Genomic DNA, 13,177 nt, shown 5'->3' on the forward strand with positions numbered 1-13,177 from the left:
TGGGGATATATCCAACACTGTGGATATACTATAAACCATTGAATTTTACTGTTAATTGCGTGAACTATTTGGTATGTGAATTCCATCTCAATAAAGCTGCAACAAAATAATAATGACCACAAAGATTTTCAGCCATTAAATATTAAAATATTTAATAAAAGAGGCAAGTTTTAGGAGGGAGCTTAAGAACAGTACAACTCTGAAATCTGAGGAAAAAACTCTGAAGTCAGTTCATTTGTATTCTCCTTGGTTATGATAAATCAAAAAAGCCAATACAAAAGATAAGAATGAAATTAAAGAGAAGCGCTCTCCACTGCTGTTTTCTTCAGCTCAACATGGTGGCCTACCGGGCGACTGGCAGCCTCAGCCGCTTCTCTGCCTTCAGGGTCCCCCGCTCCCGAGGTTATGTATGCCGCAATTTTACAGGGTCCTCTGCTTTGCTGACCACAACCCATATTAACTATGGAGTCAAAGGGGATGTGGCAGTTATTTGAATTAACTGTCCCCATTCAAAGGTAAAAACACTGAATAAACAAAGAGCTGCATTCAGAGTTCACAGAAGTTATGGATGAAATCTGGGCTAGTGATCAAATCAGAAGTGTCATCCTTATCTCACCAAAGCCAGGCTGCTTTACTGTAGATGCTGATATCAACATGTTAGTCACTTGTAAGACCCCTCAAGAAGTGGCACAGATATCACAAGAAGCACCGATAACACTTGAGAAACTTGAAAAGTCCACGAAGCCTGTTGTGACTGCCATCAGTGAATCCTCCCTGGGAGGACTTGAGTTTGCCATTTTATGCCAATACAGAATAGCAACAAAAGACAGAAAAACAGTATTAGGTGCTCCTGAAGTCCCCAGAAGTCTTGCTGGGGATCTTACCAGGAGCAGGAGGTGCACAAAGGCTGCCCAAAATGGTGGGTGTGCCTGCTGCTTTTGACACGATGCTGACTGGTAGAAACATTCATGCAGACAGGGCAAAGAAAATGGGACTTGTTGACCAATTGGTGGAATCCCTGGGACCAGGACTAAAACTTCCAGAGGAACAGACAATCAAATACCTAGAAGAAGTCGCAATTACTTTTGCCAAAGGACTAGCTGATAAGATCTCTCCAAAGAGAGACAAGGGATTGGTGGAAAAATTGAGTGTTTGCCATAACTATTCCATTTGTCAGGCAGCAAATTTACAAAAAAAGTGGAAGAAAACGTGTGAAAGCAGACTAAAGGGCTTTATCCTGCACCTCTGAAAATAATTGATATGGTAAAGACTGGAATTGAGCAAGGAAGTGATGCTGGTTATCTCTCTGAATCTCAGAAACTTGGAGAGTTTGTAATGACCAAAGAATCAAAGGCCTTGATGAGACTCTACCATGGTCAGGTCCTGTGCAAGAAGAATACATCTGGAGCTCCACAGAAGGAAGTTAAGCAGCTGGCTATTCTTGGTGCAGGGATGATGGAAGCAGGCATCACCCAAGTCTCCATGGATAAGGGGCTAAAGACTATACTTAAAGATGCCACACTCACTGGGCTAGGCCGAGGACAGCAACAAGTGTTCAAAGGACTGACTGACAAAGTGAAGAAGAAAGCTCTAACATCATTTGAAAGGGATTCCATCTTCAGCAACTTGACTGGGCAGTTTGATTACCATGGTTTTAAAAAGACCGACATGGTGATGGACACTGTGTTTGAGGACCTTGGTTTTAAGCACAGAGTGCTACAGGAAGTACAAGCGGTGACTCTAGATCACTGTGTCTTTGCCAGTAACATATCTGCTCTCCCAATCAGTGAAATTACCGCTATCAGCAAAAGACCTGAGAAGGTGATTGGCAGGCACTACTTCTCTCCTGCAGACAAGAGGCAGCTGCTGGAGATGATCACAACCAAGAAGACGTCCAAAGACACCAGCGCCTCAGCTGTAGCAGTCCATCTCAAGCAGGGGAAGGTCATCATTGTGGTTAAGGATGGACCTGGCTTCTATACCACCAGGTGTCTTGCACCCATGATGTCTGAAGTCATCCGAATCCTCCAGGAAGGAGTTGACCCGAAGAAGCTGGATTCCCTGACCACAAGCCTTGGCTTTCCTATGGGTGCTGCCACACTGGTGGATGAAGTTGGTGGATGAAGTTGGTGTGGATGTAGCGAAACATGTGGTGAAAGATCTGGGCAAAGCCTTTGGGGAGCAGTCTGGAGGTGGAAACCCAGAACTGCTGACACAGCTGGTGTCCAAGAGCTTCCTAGGTCACAAGTCTGGGGAGGGCTTTTCCATCTGTCAGGGGGATGTAAAGAGTAAGAATTTGAATTCTGACATGGACAGTATTTTAACAAGTCTGAAGATGCCTCCTAAGTCTGAAGTCTCCTCAGATGAAGACATCCAGTTCCGAAGACATCCAGTTCCGCCTAGTGACAAGATTTGTGAGTGAGGCAGTCATGTGCCTGCAAGAGGGGACCTTGGCCACACCTGCAGAGGGAGACACTGGAGCCACCTTTGGGCTCAGCTTCCCACTTCGTCTTGGAGGGCCTTTCCGCTTTGTGGATCTGTATGGCACCCAGAAGACAGTGGACGGGCTCAAGATGTATGAAGCTGCCTATGGAAAAGAGTTCACCCCATGCCAGCTGCTAGCTGACCACACTAACAGCCCTAACAAGAAGTTTTACCAGTGAGCAGGCCTCATGCCTCACTCAGTCAGTGCACTAACCCCAGCTGCCGGCAGAGGTGGTTCTCCAACAGAGCGGCGTCTAGATTTATCAGAGTTACGAGAAGGAAGACAAACTCCAGCATTGGGTTTGCTCCCTCATTAAAGTGCCTTCAGCCAAGATCATCTCTCCCTCCTGGTGAAGTCTGACTGCGAATTAGAGTTTGCACTTCCTACTGGAAGGTGGAAGCCCCTGTGCTCATTGTATAAGCCCTGAGGCCTAGAGTGGCAGCCAAGAGCCATCTGGAGCCATCTCTCTGCCGTTCCTCCCAGGAAGCCAGGGTGGCCAGGGGTGGTGAGGGCAATTCTGCACCCAGCCAAACATATAACAATAAAAACCAAACTCTGTTAAAAAAAAAAAAAAAAAAAAAGAATGAAATTAAAAACATGAATTACAAGAGGCTTTCAACATCCTCTTTTTATGTTGTTAGTAAGCCAGAAAACACATTCCCCATGGCATATGTTACAATTTAAATTTCGTTCAACAATCAAATCATTGTCACATTAATAGTGCTAGTAGGATTTTAGAGCTGGGGCCCCAGTGATTATCTATTCCAACTTCCAGATTTTACAAAAACAGACTGCTCTAACACTTTTCATACAACTCCACACAGGCTTCCCCATCAGTGTGCAGACATTAATTTTTGCTTAACGTAATTCTAATAAACTGTTTTCTGGAACATGCGTTTCAGCCTCAAAAATAAGATTTTTTAAAAAATTTCTCACACTGTCTTTTCACATTTAGTTAACATGAGCCTTTCTTTGTTTCAATGAGAGGTGGTGACGCTTTCCTTTGTGATACACACATCATAAAACAGTTGCCTTCAGCTTTTGTTTTTTAATAGCTTGCTTACGCAAGTTTTACAGAGCTATGAAAGAATCAAACAGCAATCAAAATATTCTTCATAATCATCATTAATTTCTAGTTGATTTCCAGTGTTAACTTTTTCAATCTGAGTTCAAAATTTGGTGTGCCTGCATTTTAGTTCAGGGCCAGATATTTCCCAGTGTTCGACTGTTTCAAATCCAGAAAAAGAGAAGAAGAGTCTGGCATTTTACATTCCAGATTTCAAAACAACTATTTCCAAAGAAAAAATACCTGAAAATATTTTTTAAAAACAAAGGTAGTTTTCTCATTTCTGTTTTTCTACTTGCCACATTCTTCAGGTTTTCGTATTGACTCCTCTTCGGGGGAGAGTAAATCTTTTTGTGACATATTTGTGACATATTTGTCACAAAACGTGTATATTTTAATTTACATGGTGCATTAGGCCATTTTTGCATTACTATAAAGAAATATCGGGGACTGAGTAATTTACAAAGAAAGGAAGTTTAATTGGCTCACAGTTCTGCAGGCTGTACAAGAACGATGCTGGCATCTACTCGGCTTCTGGGGAGGCCTCAGGGAGCTCTCACTTGTGGTAGAAGCTGGAGCATGCACATTACATGGAGAGAAAGGGAGTAAGGCGGGGGAGGTGCCACACACTTAATCAGACCCCGTGAGAACTCACACCAGGGGATGGCATCAAGTCATTCATGAGGAATCTGCCCCCATGATCCAAACACCTCCCGACAGGACCCATCTCCAACACTGGGAATTACATTTCAACATGAGATTTGGTCAGGGATAGATATCCAGACTATAGCACAAGGTGTCATGTAACAGGCCAGAATCACTAGAAACACCAACATCCTTTAAGACTGAATTATGCAGCTCAATAATTCTATGTAACTATAAGAATAATATAGGTTATAAATGGGACCAGTCATTTACAAAATTCATTCAAATATCTGAAGAGGTAAATGATCATCTAAGCAAATACTGAGAGAATCAGGCTGAAAATGTTGGCCACTATTATTATCAGCATATTTTCCTTCTCTTTCACAAATAAATTGGTACAAAACAGTACTGGCTTCTTGATCCATAAAGAAGCTTTATTACATCTTTATTAAATATATCTTTTTGATGAAAATATTTTACATCTTTCTGAAGAAAGAACTGACATAAAAATAAAATAATCTGTCCATTTATCACCTTTCCCTAATTATCCTTTCCTCTTCATTCCATTGTCACCACACCCTTCCAGGTCCTTATCAAATTACGCCAGTATTACTCTACCAGCCTTTTGCCCAGGCTCCCAGCCCCTACTTTGAACACATCTGGCTTAATATTAAAATAATTAATTTCACTACAACACCACTTTCCACAGAATCATTCTACGCTTACAAGACTGCAGAAGCCCTGTAACCCACCATTGTGTCTAAATTCCTCTGTCCAGCTTTCAGGGCCTCATATATTATGGTATCACCCAATCTTTCCAAAAGTATTTCATGTTCCCCCACACATAAACTCTCCTCCACTCAGGAAGGCAGATGTTCCACAAGACAAGAAATAATGGGAGGAGAATACGGTTTGGGAAATAATAATAATTTCTATTATTCATTCAGTGTATGTTGTGTGCCATGAATTGTGCCCAGCACATTACATGTGCTATTTCGTTTTACCCACACGTAAACCTTACGTGACAGATTTCATGATTTTACAGAGTGGAAGCTGAACCACACAGAGACTTTCTTCTTTAAGGCCGTTAAGCTATTAAATGGCAGAGCCGGCAGCCTTATGTCTCACTCCAGTGATCAAGTTCTTGTCCACGTGTTGAGTAGCACTTATAGTAAAGGTGTATTAGGTAGGCGGATGTGCAAATCTGAAGCTCAGAGGGGAGAAACAAGGGTTATATTTTCCATCACTGGCTTCTAGGTAACTGCACCTGTTGTTATGAGTGAGCTTGTCTACAGAAAAGGTGTGTAACAAAGAGAAGAAACCAAGAACAGAACTCTAAACAGTGGCACCACTTTCAGGGTGGACAGAAGAGAAGGCCCCAGAAAAGACTGAGAAGGTGTCAGGAGAACCAGAAGAGTTATCCGGTAGAAATCAAAGAAGTGGGGTTTCAAGTCACAATAAAGGGGAGTAGTCAGCTGTATAAAGAAAAAAAAAATCAAATAAGGTCAAGTAAGATAAAGATTGAAAACTGCTCACTAGAACGGGTGGTGAAGAGCTGGGAAAACTCGTAACTTATCATCCAAACCAGGACAGTTTTGAGGGTGAAAGAGGGTTCTATTAACAAATACCGCAGGAACACTGAATATGGTGGAAAGCAAGACATAAGGTCGCCCTATTAAGAAGTCAGTAGTGGCCCTTGGTGAGAACCATATGAAGAGAACCATATGAGAATGCAATGACAGCCACAATGATGTGAGTTCAGGAATGAATGTGTGTTGAAAACAGCATGTAATCTTTCAAAAAACTTAGTTTATTCCTTCTTTACTCCCACTGCTTCACTTGACTAGCCTTTAGAAAAAGAAAGGCTTGGTGTGATGAATGGGTGAGAGAAAAGGTGAGTGTTAGAGGTGAAACTGCCCTTCACTTACTCCTTATCCATTTGTTTGACTTCTTCCTCTTGATTCTACTGAAACTACTTCCCCAAATGTCCCCAGTGACTTCCAACCAGTGCTGGGAGTGAGTGACCCTTACTGTATCCTCTGCTTCATTAACTTCCACAGCATTTGGCATCGTCATATGCCCCCAGTCCTATCTTGACACTACAGCTCTGAATCATACCTACTGTCTCTCTTTCTCTGAGTACATCTCTCTGCTCTCTTTTGCTCATTTAATCTTAAAAATGGTGTGTTCTAAGTTTCTGCCTGATACACTTTCTCTCCATCTCTCTGCTCTCTTCTTGCTCATTTAATCTTAAAAATGTTGGTGTGTTCTAAGTTTCTGCCTGATACACTTTCTCTCCTTTGTCTATTCTCCCTCCCTCAGTTATCTCATCCATAATCACCATTTTCACCCTCACCAGTCATGCAAATGACACCTAAATCTTTTTCTCTGTCCCCAAATTCTGCCATGAAATGATTTTCATTTCAAACTGATGACCATATATCTCTCTCCAGGTAGTGGGGCCACAACACCTCCCTAAATATGTCAAAAGCATACAATATCTTTTTCTTAAATTAGCAGCTCACAAATGGTCTATTTCTATTAACTCCCGAAAAAATGAAGTCTAAATCCTCAGCCTAGCATTTAAGGATATTCATGATATGACCAAAGACTACTTATAAAGATTTTGCTTCCTCTACATGTACAGCAAGGTCTAAGCACAAAGTGCTCTGTTATTATCCTCTGAATATACCTTGGAACCCACTCTTAGAGGCTGGGATTATAACACCGATGAATGCTACTGTTTCTCCTAGAATTCTCTTCTCTCCGCTACACTGGTCAAGATTAAGCTAATCAGAAATCTTGGTGAGCATCCTTATTAAATGTGTCCTCCATTCTTCAGTCTCAAATTTTGCTTTGTATTACTCTTAAGGTACTTGTCATTTTCTGTCTTATCATAACATGTGCATGTGTCTTATCCTCCCTAGTATACTGGGAACTCCTTTAAAAGAGGATATGTGACCAGGCACAGTGGTTCATGCCTGTAATCCCAGCACTTTGGGAGGCCAAGGTGTGTGGATAACCTGAGGTCAAGAGTTCGAGACCAGCCTGGCCAACATGGTGAAACCCTGTCTCTACTAAAAATACAAAAATTAGCTGGGTGTGGTGGCACGCACCTGTAACCCGAGCTACTCAGGAGGCTGAGGCAGGGGAATCGCTTGAACTTGGGAGGCGGAGGTTGCAGTGAACTGAGATCGTGCCACTGCACTCCAGCCTGGGTGAAAGAGTGAGACTGTTTCTCAAAACAAACAAAAAAAAAAAGAGGGTATGTCTTTTCACAGATGTACAACAGGTATTTACTGTTTAGAATCAATAGGTATAATTAGTAGAATAGATGCATTTGACATCTTAATACATCTTACTTGAAAATCCATTATTTTTATCACCTTCAAAAGTAAAAGAAAAACTGACAGCTATTTATGCTCTGACATATTAAACATCCTCAGTAATGATTATTTTAAAACTATATCTCTGGTTTATGAACATATAATTTGACAGAACAGTTTATCAAGTAGATTAATTTTTAGGCACATCAAGATTAATATGATCATTTAGTATATTTAGGCAACTAAATTTTTATAATATAAGTAAGTACAACAGCAAAACCCTTTAATGCCTACGGTCAAAGCCTAGAATTGTGAATTAATTGATTATAATAGGTTGTGATTTGAAGTGGAACTTCTTAGTCATTGATTGATTAAACCAAGTAATGCCTGCAAAACCTATTTTTAACACCTCAGTGTATATCACCTGCTGTTCTTTGTTTAACACAACTGTACCTTTAAATACAGCTAATGCCAGATGGTCTCCTCAATAAAAAACAGCAGGAGGCAACATATTAACGCCACTCAACAAGCAAGTCTGCAGCCAGCCAGCCAATGAAATCAGTCTTCAGTTGCTAAGCCGTTCTGTCACCATGGCAACACCTACTTCAGAAAAAATATTGGATTTTCAAGTCAAGTGAGCCACCCACCTTAAAATTCCAGATCCTCCAAGCTATGATCACGAGATATTTTAGTTAAAATAACTGCTTAGCTTTTTTCCATTGACCTAAAATCAGGGCTATCTTGAAAAGCCATTTGCCTTTCCATTTTTAAATGTTTATTTACTCTCAGTTTCTAACTTTCCTAATTTTCTAGATAAACATACTCCATTTAAATGTGTGTAGGCATATGTATACATATGCACATTTGTACACATGTACCTATATATGTATTTATACACATATATACATACATGTATATATGTGTAATGCGTGTGTATATGTGTGTGTATATATATGCGTGTGTATACACACACACACACACACACACATGCACCTGTAGGCTAATAGTCCTAAATATAAATACAGATCTTAACGTCTCAGAAAATTGTCACTGGTACATGCTCTTATCAATCTTTTACTAATATTACATCTGATGTAAATAAGCAATTAATAAAATAAGTTTATGTATTAATTAGAATAATTAATTAATTGAGATCAGAATAATATTCTTTTTGTTACCAGCCTCTAAATTATTTAGTATGAATGTTCAAGATAACATTAAAACCTTAGTGGGGGGGTTGGGTTTTTTTTTGAGAAATGGGGACTTGCTGTGTCACTCAGGCTATGTACAGTGGTGTAATCATAGCCCACTGTAGCCTCCAACTCCTGGGCTCAAGCAATCCTCCCACCTCAGCCTCTGGAGGAGCCAGGACTATAGGTATGCATCACCATGCCCAGCTAATTTTTCTTTTTTTTTTTTTTTTTCTGGTAGAGATGGGGTCTTGCTATGTCACCCAGACTGGTCTCAAACTTCTGGCCTCCAGCAGTCCTCCCACATTGGCCTCCAAAAGTGCTGAAATTTCAAGCATGAGCCACTATGCCTGGCCAAAAGCTTGTTTTTAATACAGCTCCATTTTTAAGTGGAAATGATTATTTGTCCTGTAAAAGGAAGATAATCCTGTTTTATCTGATGAAAATGCAGAGAATCTAAAATAATATTTGGAAATACATTGTATAATCAAGATAAGATGGTAGAAAGGATGCTTACTTTGAAAGCATGGAAAGAGAGTATTTAAGAACATGGCTGCAGCTTCCACTCAAGTCACATGGTAAGAAGGAACATTTCCCCAAAAAAGGGAAAAGAGGAGCTAATATCAGAAGGGAGGAAGACAAAATAAATAGGTGTCTAATATACGGAATTGTGTATTTATTTAAGAATGTAGCTATATATACATATATATTCTAACCTTGGTTTTGCCACTTACAAACCTGTGATGTTAAACAAATCACTTAATCTCTCTGGGCCTCAGTTTCCTAATTTATAGAATGGGGATAATTATAGTACCAAGCCCACAAGGGATATGTGGGCAAGTTGTGCCTTTAAACATCACTTGGCATATATCAAGCATTATTTAAGTGTGAACAATAATATAAAGTAAGTTCATATTCTCTCCACCACATTTAAACATTTTTTCTTGGCCTTTCTATTTCATCTTTAAGCTTTATTTTCTAACTTTCTCTGTGTTTTGATGCTTTTTGTTTTCAGTTGGCTTCACTTTCTTATTTTTATTTTATTTTAATTTTTATTATTTGTGGAGACAAGGTCTCATTCTATCACCCAGGCTGGAGTTCAGTGATGTAATCACCAGTCACTGCAGCCTCAACCTCCTGGGCTCAAGCCAATCCTCTCACCTCAGCCTCCTGAGTAGCTGGGACTACAGGAGCATACCACCACACCTGGCTAATATTTTTTAATTTTTTTTTTCCTTTTTTTTGGTGGAGACAGGGTCTCACCATGTTGCTCAGGCTGGTCTCAAGTGAGTCTGAGTGGTCTCAAACTCTCCAGCTCAAGTGATTGATCTGCCTCAGCCTCCCAAAGTGCTGGGATTACAGGCGTGAGCCACCACACCCAGCCTTCTTCTTTAATCTTAAATATTATATTTCTGTCTATTTTATTCTTTTTAATAATCTCCATTTTTTTTTTTTTTTGAGACAGCGTGTGGCTCTGTTGCTCAGGCTGGAATGCAGCGGCACAATCTCATCTCACTGCAACCTCCACCTCCTGGGTTCAAGCGATTCTCCTGCCTCAGCCTCCAGAGTAGCTGTGATTACAGGTGCCCGCCATCACACCCTGCTAATTTTTGTATTTTAGTAGAGATGGGGTTTCACCATGTTGGCCAGACTGGTCTCAGACTCCTTGTCTTGAGGTCCTGGTCTCAAGTGATCTGCCTGCCTTGGCCTTCCAAAGTGCTGGGATTACAGGTGTGAGCCACCACGACCAGCCTATCTTAATTTCTTACCTGATATTTACAACATTTGATGGCTCACTTCTTTAGATCTATCTCAAAGTCAAGTTGTGGGAGTTACACAGAGACAGAGAGAGCATGGAGGGTCACACCAATAGTTGTTACAGCGCCCAGTAAATTCCCTAGCCCCGTTAAAGATGACTCCAGGAACGAATTCAGGAATATGATATAACATATTTCCCAGGGACCACAGACTCATTGTGCGAAGAGCAAATCTGATTATCTAAAACGTATTCTTAAATGGAAACTTTGCTATATTTTAGATTTCAAAACATTTCAAATCATTTAAGGAGGCTCTTCATTCCAGATATAGTTCCTTTATATGTTTCTTCTTTTTAATAAAGGCTGTTCATTAAACATGCAATACATTATCAATGACTCTTATTTTAATATGTTTCATAAAACTTTCACAAATATGGAAATAAAGTCCTTTGAGAAATTGTGTGATGACTGCGGGTTTGGAAAACATTCTCAACAAATATGTGACCCCATCAGCACAAATAACATTTTTCACATTAAAAAAAAATTTTTAATAGGGGCAGAGTCTTGCTATTTTGCCCAGGCTGGTCTCAAACTACTGGGCCCAAGCAATCCTGCCCCCTCAATCACATTAAAATTTAATGCAGACATATGAACAGATCAACACGAGTATGATTTTTTAGAAGGAAACCTCACCCAATTTTAGTTATTTATATTATTCAGCCTCAACATCCAGCGACACAACACATGATTCATTCTGTGTAGTGCACATAACCGAGGGTTGCCCTTGCACACCACAGCACCCTTCCCAGAGGCCCACTCCCAATTATCATATTCTCTTAGGACCGGGATTCCTAAATGTCAGTCACGTGGGAGATGCCAGCCTTAAATTCAAAAAATTACTTGAATCTATTCGCAGAAGCACTGTGGTATAGTAGGTATCTGATCTTTGCTAATAAGTTTTCATAATTGTATTGTAACTTACATGGAACTGTCCTTCCTTGGGCCATCTTGGATTTTACCACTCCCTAACTCAAAGCAAGATTAAGCACTTCATCCCATCTCCCAAAGTAATTTACTCCACGAATCATTATGGAGCACTGTAGATCTGCTGATGTCCCCATCCATTATTTCTGTTTCCCCAAAGTTTCTCTTGAGCCACCAGCCCTTAAGTCTTTCTCTTCTCTCTCTCTGAGTCTCTACACACCCTCTGAATATGTCCCTCTCCTTCTTATTCAGTTTAGGTCCTCAGCCTTCCTGAAGGCCCAGCCCTCCAAAAAGTTTATCAGAGCAGTCTTCCAACAAAAGCTTGTTTCTTCCTAGAGACTGGATTCTACTGCCAAGAAAAATAACATTTTCTGTATGTACTTACAGTGTGCTGGAGTGATTTATTCAATGTTTTCCTGATTTTTTGCCACCCTAGGCCCTGTTCATCCACCTCCGGCACACCCATACCCGTTTACAGCACACAGGTCAAGAAGCTCTGCTCTAAGGATTTGAAAACATGCTGATAAGTTACATTCCAGTAACGCCCTCACAGACTTCAGTTCACATTAACAGCTCATGACCCTCCATGACCAATAAGAAATAGTTACATTTATTTCTCCATCTGTGGACGTTGCTATGGGAAATGCTTTAAGAAGAGTATCCAACTGTGTATCAGAAAATGAGTTCCAAGCCTCCTGGGCTTCAGAACCTTGGGCAGGTTGTTTAGTCTCTCTCTGAAGCTCAACTTAATCATCTATAAAATGAGAGTGCTCCTTCTAGCTAGGAAAAAACTATAATTGTAATGTTTCACAATTCTATGGAACACTAATGAAGACTGGGTTTAACATCAGGAGTAATTCAAAATAAATTTACCCTAATCAAAAACCTATAATTGGAAAAATTAGTTAAATACTAAATATTTCTGCAAAGTGAATTTCTCTCCCAAAAGCATCTGACAAACTGCATGATCATTATTCAAGTGTTAGACAAATGCAGCTGGATGAATCCTCTAAAACAGCTGCCAAACCATGGAGAAAATCTATGGGCTGAATTCTCCTTCAATAACTCAGACGACATTGCTTTTTTTGTTCTTGTTCTTGTTTTTGTGGGTTTTTACAAAACACAGTTTTTGAATTACATAGCCAAAACAGAACACTAATTGAGCTATACTTAATTGCTGGAAATTAGCCTAACAAGATCAAAATTACATAGCATCTTTATACTCCATGGCTTGCTAGAGAGTGCTCAATAATAGCTACCTAGGGAGGAAAAGTAACAGTAATCAATTATTGCTAAGTACAGTATAATCTAGTATATGCTTAATATACTTCTACTTATATACTATATAACTGTATTATATGTTTGTTTATACATATTATTTATATACGTGATATATTATAACAGACTATATATGTGCCAGATAATTATGTTCCATTAACATGTAAAATTTTCATCTAGAGAAAATTTTCATTTTAGAGAATGCAGTTTTGGGGGTGTTGTCCTTTGAGGCTGATTTCCCTCATTAAGATATTAAAACTATTTGGGATGGAGCTTATACTAGGATAAGCTCCATTATATTATATATAAATATAAAATATTTATAAATTATAAAAATACAAACATAAAATTAAAAAATATTTTCTAGTTGTTTGTTGCTGGTATATAGGAATACAAATGATTTTTCTATATTGACATGGCGTCCTGTGACATTGCTAAATTCACTT

At 39.6% G+C, this 13,177-nt stretch overlaps 1 protein-coding gene and 1 pseudogene across 2 annotated transcripts in view; one reads left to right on the forward strand and one right to left on the reverse strand.

Moving 5' to 3' along the window:
* Positions 1–13,177, reverse strand: part of CPE (carboxypeptidase E) — a 123,931-nt gene that overhangs the window by 97,392 nt on the left and 13,362 nt on the right. The window lies entirely within an intron of this gene.
* Positions 302–3,133, forward strand: LOC105524409 (annotated as a pseudogene). Its single transcript, XR_001003757.1, has one exon. The product of XR_001003757.1 is annotated as a trifunctional enzyme subunit alpha, mitochondrial pseudogene (transcript).

Source organism: Colobus angolensis, unplaced genomic scaffold (genome assembly GCF_000951035.1).
Source record: "Colobus angolensis palliatus isolate OR3802 unplaced genomic scaffold, Cang.pa_1.0 Scaffold5, whole genome shotgun sequence".
In the NCBI taxonomy this organism is placed as follows: domain Eukaryota; kingdom Metazoa; phylum Chordata; class Mammalia; order Primates; family Cercopithecidae; genus Colobus; species Colobus angolensis.